This window comes from Dunckerocampus dactyliophorus, chromosome 5 (genome assembly GCF_027744805.1).
Source record: "Dunckerocampus dactyliophorus isolate RoL2022-P2 chromosome 5, RoL_Ddac_1.1, whole genome shotgun sequence".
In the NCBI taxonomy this organism is placed as follows: Eukaryota; Metazoa; Chordata; class Actinopteri; order Syngnathiformes; family Syngnathidae; genus Dunckerocampus; species Dunckerocampus dactyliophorus.
The window spans coordinates 31550289-31558380 of NC_072823.1; the positions used below are offsets into that span (position 1 = coordinate 31550289).

Consider the following 8092-nt stretch of genomic DNA (forward strand, 5'->3'; position numbering starts at 1 on the left):
ACCTCCTCCATTTGCGTTGTTCCTGTTTGCACACATCATTTCATATCCTTCCAGCTCGAAGTCCATTCCTTTGTTAGCATTAATCCAAGTTTCTGAGATTGCTATAACTTTGAAAGGTTCTTTGAATTGATTCAAATATTGTTTAATATTAGTAAAGTTTGCGTTCAAGCTTCTGCTGTTTATGTGTATGATGGATAACTTGTCGTCGTTGCTGAAACTGTTGTTGTATTGCTCCTCCGTATAATAACGGCAGTCGTTTGTAATGTGAGAGAAAAAATTTGAGTCTGGATCAATATCTTTTTCCATATCCAATTGTTTGTGATCTGTAAAGTAAAAAGTGTCCAATTGTAGATCTTCTTGTAGCATATTGAAGCTGTTTTCCTCCATGTTGGGAGACCTCAATATCTTTCTAGGTCCTTGATGTCTTTGACAGCAAGAACTCTGGCCTCTGGTCCTCCATTTGCTTTGATGAAGATTTTGCAGTTTGCACTCCATGTTCCTTGGATCTTTCCTTGCTTCCTCAGATCACGTGCTTTCTTCGCAATCTCAGCGTTGCGCTTGGTCAGGTGGTCATTCATGTAGACATTTGTTCCTTTCAGCTTCTTTCCCTGTTTCAGCAGAGCAACCTTGTGTTTCCTATTAGTGAATTTGACGATGATGACGGGTGTAGTAGGTTCCTCCCGTACAGTGGGATGCAAGTATCAATAGATTGGATGTCTACATCCACCTCCTTCGATTGCAAAAAATCAACAACTTGTTGCTCTGTTGAGGCGACATCCATTTCGTCTGGTTCTTCAGTATTCGCCACTGCTCTGGCATAGGACCTTGGTTTGATTCGAAGTCCCGTCACGACCACGTCGTTCATTCGTGTGTTCTGATCCATGTCATCTATGGTGTTTTTCAGCTTCTCAATGATTTTATCCTTTTCTTCACATTCATTTTTGAGAGTGGCTCCCAGTGCATCATAACTTTCCTGTAATTTTTTATTCTCCACTCTCAGCCCTTGCATTTCCTTCCTTAATATCCCCATTTCATTTTGAAATGCTTCTCTCTGAACTTGAACTTCATCTTTCATACCTTGCATTTCTCTTTGTATGGCGTTGGTAGTCTCTAGCAAACTGTGAATTAGTCTATGCAGGGAGTTGGAACTCTCCACAAGTTGCTGCATCTGTTTTCCATAATCCTCCGTGGTTTTCGCCATGGCATACTCACTCTTTTCCATTGAACTTCTTTCTTGCTTTTTTGCGCAGTGTTTAACCTTCTGCAAGGCTGTCGCTGTTGCTTTGTCTATATTTCCACTCAGGTGTGTCAACTGGTTAATTGTGTCATCCCTGTAGGGTCTCGGCAGCGGTTGTGTAAATCTGTAAATTTTTATATCTGCAATTTTAGAAATAAAGGGTTTGTATGTTGTCTATACTTGGCATTATGAATGATCATTACTAATATGTGATATTAAAAATAAAGGTTTGTATGTTGTCTATACTTGGTATTATGAATGATCATCACTAATATGTGATATTAAAAATAAAGGTGTGTATGTTGTCTATACTTGGTATCATGAATGATCATCACTAATATGTGATATTAAAAATAAAGGTGTGTATGTTGTCTATACTTGGTATTATGAATGATCCTCACCCATCTTTTTTGCAGTACAGTGAGTGAGTGAAGATTGCTTTTGTAATTATTTCCCATATCTCCACACAATACATTAAATATCCTAATACTAAGAAACAACAGTACAGAGTGTGGAGTGATTTTTCATCAACAACAAATTTAGCTTTATTCAGTATTGAAGTATTTCTCACCACCTTTTGTTGAATATATTTAATATGAGATTTCCAACTCATTTTTTCGTCTATTATGACCCCCAGGAATTTATATTCTTCCACTTTTCTTCTTGGACTTTTCTTGCTTATCTTATGAACCTAACCTGTGTCCTGCTAAGAAGTAAGCCAGCTTTGTAGTACAGCATATCCGGGCATAATCCTCAACCTTATCCTGGATAAGGAATAATCCGGCTTTGTAGTACAGGCCCAAGGTCACACACAACCTAAGAGGACACTGCTTGAGGATCTGTGCCCAAATAGAGGAAGCAGACAACGAGTGGAATGAAGGTAAATATGCTTACGAGGATAAATATTTAAAACGATGCCCCAGCCAACTGAACCCGTCATCACGGCAGCGTGCTTCTTCTTTTGCGCCTTTTTTCCATGGACAATTGTTAAACCTTCTTCCAACACAGACTACAGGTGAGCATCAGCTTACTACTTGACTACCGATAAGATGACTTCAACACTGTGTGGTGTTTGAAAGCTCGTGCCACCTGGCCTCTTGAGTTGAACTTAAATATTCTCACCACCACCCGATGTGTAGACTCATTTGCTTTTGACTAAAGTCACATTTTAACATTTTTGACTGTCATACGAGTGTAAAAAAGGAGCCTCCGATATTTTCATTTATGGTCCTAAATGTTCAAATTGATCATATCAAAAGATCTTTTAAAGTACAACAAACAAGGAACTGTTGTAAAAGTGAAATTATTAATGAAACCAATATGGCAATTTGATACCAGAAGGTTTTCAGGATGCCCTCTGAAGAAAATGCTGGGCCAGCAGCAGGACACCTTTTGTCTTATCACTAATGCTCATACTACAATAGGGTTGTCACAAGAATCAATACTTTTAACACCAAGTCGATGTCAACACGCAAAAAATACATTGTTGCCTGCTTGTTTTAGGTATCGTCAGACTCAAATGTAACTTTTTCCCTCTGCGAGGCATATGGATTCTTGGTGAAACTGACGTGGGCGCATGAGCATGGAGGTAACTAAACAGTCCTCACCGAAAAACAACACCTGCTGTCTCGGTTTACGGATAATCCAGGTAGTAGGAGTCGCGTGTGGAGATACTTTGCATTGGACTGACATGACACGAAACCAAAGGAAAAAACCTGAAAGACAGGGGCCTGTTTTAGAGGTGCAGGATTCTAAAAACTCACTTGCTCCCTGAAGCAAACAGAGATGATTCACTAATAATGTAACCATAACATTATGACATGCTCTCTAACAGTCTGTGACCAGGGGCACACTTACCATTAGGCAAACACAGGCAATTGCCTTGGGCCACAAGATTTCCAGGGGCCCACAAAGGTCTCATAGAAACTGCTTTTTTTTCCTCAGTTTAAAGTAAGCTACATGTTACTGTTTTGGTCTTAATTTACTCATTCTGAGAGCAAGTGCGGGCAAGTGTGTTGTGAAGCTAGTCGCTAGCCGGCTAGTAGGTAGCCAGTGTGGTGTGTGTCTCTGACCTTATCTTATTTCAAGTCAAACTCATTTGTCATTTTTCATTTGTCGTCAGCCTGATTTGAATAAATTACCATGAACTTTGAAATATGGTGGAAATGCCAAACACATAGGGCGACAGGAACATTTTATTTCCAGAAACAGTAGCCCCCTTCCCACCAAAAAATTCAGGAACATTTAGTTCCTGGTACCTAAAGTGAAAACGTTTGCAGATGCACACATGTTTGAAACATGGCAGCTGTGTAGAAACACTATAAGTGTGTTCAACCAATCAGCACAGCCCGCCTCTCCGTAGTTCCAGGAATTTCCAAAACGTACCTATTGGTTCGGAGGAACTTTTTTAGCCTGGTAGATTTTGGTGGAAACGGGAGTGTTTCAAACTACCAAGGTAAATTGCAAGGTTCCTCATCAAGTTCCTGTGGTGGAAAAAGTGCTCATAGGTGGCAGGAATTAAAAGTTCCTGAACTTTTGGTGGAAAAGGGGCTAATGTCATTAAATTTGAAAATGATGTGGTATAACACGGGTTGTGCACGTACGTGCAGGTCAGCATGGAGGTGAAGCATTGTGTAGTCAAGGTGTCGGTCCATCCGTCCAGAGGACTGGTGGACGAGAAGTTTGTCATTGTGGTCCAGAATGCGTCCCCTGGTGTCCAGCTCACCGTCCACGCCTTCCATCGCTGCGAGGGGCGGACACGGTGGAAGGCGTTCGCTCACTACGTGTCTGATGCCGGTGGCTCTGTTAATGGTACGCCCTCCAAGAGACACACTTTGGACACTTTCCGAAACACCGTCTTTGTCTTTGCAGTGTCCCAGGATGCCAGCATGGGGGGGACATACTCCGGGGTGGAACCGGTGGGTCTCCTGTGGAGCCTCAGACCAGTTCCATCCTGGTCAACATGCTTGCTTCATCCTCATCATCAGGATGAGGAAGATGAACGTGCAGACCCCCATGGAGTTCACCATCTCAGTGCATCTGGGTTACCGAACTGAGGGTTTCATGGACCAGGTGGCGCTGGCGTCTCAGGTGGTGGAACGCTGGTACATGGCGCCTGGCGTCCGCAGGATCCCCGTCACAGAGGACGGACTTTCTTCCTGCCCTCAGGTACAGTCCAGACCACACAAAAAACCTCACGTGATGAATAATACAAAATGTCACAAGGACCCGGACCTTTCCCCGCCATCCTTGAAATCTGGGGGGGTGAGGGCCAGCTAGTGGAGTATCGGGCCGCGCTGCTCGCCTTTCACGGCTTCGCTTCGCTGGCTCTTGACTACCTGACCCCTAAAATCAGCCAGCAGACAGGCAAGATGGTGGACAACTTGTACTTTGAGGTATTTTGAGATTGTTTTCATCAGCGTTTGTTGTTTTCATGCTAACTGACACTGCGGGGGTGCAGAAGGCCTTCGGGTTCCTGCAGCAGCACCCGCAGGTGCTTGGCCACATCGCCATGTTGGGCCTCTTTTACAGCAGCAGTTTCATGCTCAGGATGCTGGCTTACCTGGATGTAGCAGGTAGCAGATGAACCACACGTGAATCACACACTATCCACATTTTCACCCCCTGTGTGTGAGGAACGGAGCGTGCCGCGGCTTGGATCCCAAGATGCGGGAGGCGACGTGTGATTTGGACAGATGTTTTATTTCCAAATCAGCAAGTAACAAAAGCAAAAGTACAACAAAGATGTAAAAAGACAACTAAAGAAGTAGCAACAAAAGGAGACCCGGATACTACACGGGAAAAAGGGGTAGAACAGAAAGAGCTACCAAACGGGTAGGAAGATAAACAAAAAACACTGCTGAATACTCAAAGCAGGAAGGCACAGAAAATTGCTAACGCTGCCGGAGTGGCCGGGCAGGTAACAAGGAAAAAAGGTAGGCAGAATGGCTAGCAGACAGAGGGTAACTGCTGAGCAAATGGAGCCTGAGTCGGGAAGCGAAGGGCAACGATCTGGCAACGTCGGAAGGTGTGCTTGCTTCTTAAGTGCTGCCGTTGCCCATTAGTCCCAGGTGTTCCTCATCTGTTCATTATGGTGGTGTGGAGCTTGTAGTGCAACAGAAACACAGGAGAGGGCAGTATCGCAGCACACGAGACACCACACTGTGTGTGCATGTTTCAGCCCACGTGTGCAGTGTGCGTCAGTGGAACTCACGTGCAGCCAATCATAGCCAAGCAGGAGGATATATTTGCTTTCTATAATCAGTAAGGTCAATCTTTACTCAGGATGACGACTAAATATGAATGGATGTTAGTTCACGGGGGTGTCACGAGACGAGACGATACACCATATTGCATTCATGAGACGAGACGGTATTTTAACATTACTTTTAGGAATACTTCAATAACAAAATATAGGCATGGACAAACAGACCTTTTCCACGTTCCACAGATGGCCCTTGCGCCACACTTTGGACACGTGCGTGTTTCGCCAGGAAGCTGAGCTGCTGCCAGACTATGGAGGAGTGTGTCCAAGCTCTGCCATCTTGGCTCTGTCGCTGGTCAGGTGTTGGGTTGCATTGTGAAGGGGTTTGTGTAGCTTTCAGACCAGCATTGCACGGTGATACTTACCTACAAATCGGGGGTCAAGCTCTTGTATTTAATTACTGAATAAATGCATGAATGTGGAAACACTTCCTGTCTTTCATTGTTAATGTGCACGCCTACTCGCTAAATATAACGACAATGTAGCTAAATTGTCAACATGGATCTTTTCTTAGTATGAAGTGTGTTATGGAGCAGAGTTAGTTGCCACAGTGTCATTATTAATGAAGCAAGATGTCTATTTAACCCTTTATCTTCCAGTACACCGTCACCAATACGCTGTACTTAGATTTCTGCGACCAACTTGGAGCATTACGATTCTAACTTCCACTGTGATCGCCCGTGCTTGTAAAATTGGCAGTCAGCCAAATGTAACGAGCATAAATAAAACAGTTCAGTGGTGGCGCGTGCGGACAAATCCGAACAGCTTTGTGTTTTGATCTCTTATGTATGTGTGTGATATAAGCGTGTCCTTGGTGTCCAATCAGGTACTCAGACAAGATTCAAGTCAACGAGAAGAACCAGAACGTCATGAAAATGGTGTTGCTGCTCATCACCAGCGACCCCACCCTCAAAGTGGACGTGAGTCTTGGTTCTGGTCCTGGATCTGGTTCTGTGGTGACTCTTTCATGTTGTCCATCACGGTGTGTCCTGGCAGGTGGGACGTGTGCAGTGTCCTGTGCAGCTGGTGGTGAGCGAGGACGATCAGAACTGGCCCTCTTCCGAGTCTGCTGCAGTGAGTTCGCTACCTAACGCACCACGTCCTGTCACGTACGCCACGCCATCCGAGTCACAACAACACCCGAAATAATAATTATGTCACAATACTTGTGTCTGAATATTCACTAAATAATATGGGTGTCACAAGATCTTGCAAGATTAAAATGTGAAACAAGAACAGGGCAGCCAGAAGCCAAAGAGACGGTGAACTATGGCATCGCTACTATGAATGACAATAAACATAATATGGAAGTGACAGTGTGTGAGGCAGGATTGGAAGCACCAAGTGCGTTGCACACACTATAAACCTTACACTCCAACCTACCTCGGTGTTTCCAGGGTCAGTGGCAGCGAGTGACGTGTGGATATTTTATCCATCGGTGTTGAACAGCTGCGGTGCGGCTCTAAGAAGTTCTTGCTAGGGTCTGAAGGGTCATCGTCGTCCTCCTGATTTTTGTCAGAGTTTTCATAGTGGACGTCGTGGTTGTAGTCCCTATGTCCAAACTGAAGCTGTCGTAATTCTACGCTTGATCAATGTTACTTAAGATGTGTCAGATAAAACACGTAGATGTTCAGACTTCTCTGCACCCTGAATCACTGTTACCAATAATCACCATCAACATTAGTAATGGCAGCACCAGGTCTGCTTGGAACAGGTTGTCCGACTACAGTACACCATGTACACCTGACCTCCGGGGCACCAGAGAGGCTGCATGTGTCCGACATGAGGGCGTACTGTGGCGACCATAGCATCATAACATACCTCATACGTAGATGAGATCTGTGTTGACAATTTTGTGGCATGGTCGCTACATTTAGCGAGGAGGTGTGTGTGTTAAAAGTGAAAAACGGGGTATTTCTTGCATCATGCATTTATTTGTCAATTAAATACAAGCATTAACAAAGGGGATGTCCACCATTGTGTCTGAATGCTCAAGAACGCAGAACTTGGACACACTCTTATGTCGCCTGGCAGGATCGCATTCCTGGCAAAGCCCGCATCAATGTCCAAAGTGTCCAAAATAAACAAAAACCCAGCAAAAGTGGACAAATACAGCAAAAAGGCATACAACTATGAATAAAACAATTTGTCTTGAAATATATCTATAATGTTGTTGTTTTGTAATTATATATATTAAAGGACAGCTGGACAGTCCTGATAGAAATGGACAAAGTCCAGCAGATGAGAGATCTAGTTTAATGTATGTTATTTATTATGCATTGTGTAAAACTAAGACATGAACAACATCAAAAGCACAAAATGGATGCCGACCCCACCATCCACCAATTCAAGCTTTTTTTCCAGAGAGATGATTACATGGCTGTTTGACGTGTGTGGTAAAAGGCAGTGTGCTAGCATGAAATAACTTGACACAAATGTGCACATTAGCACTCGATAAGTCATCAAAACGTACCTTTATGCATTCCCACATAGTATCAGCATTTGACACCACATATGAGGTGAAAGGAAAAATGGTAAAAATACAGTAGTAGTCTATCTGTGCGGCATGAGATAAAGTTAGCACACCCACA

At 43.7% G+C, this 8092-nt stretch overlaps 1 pseudogene; it reads left to right on the forward strand.

Moving 5' to 3' along the window:
* The first annotated feature begins 3852 nt into the window (after positions 1–3852).
* LOC129181153 (acyl-coenzyme A thioesterase 2, mitochondrial-like) lies at positions 3853–7332 on the forward strand (annotated as a pseudogene).
* Positions 7333–8092: the final 760 nt, after the last annotated feature.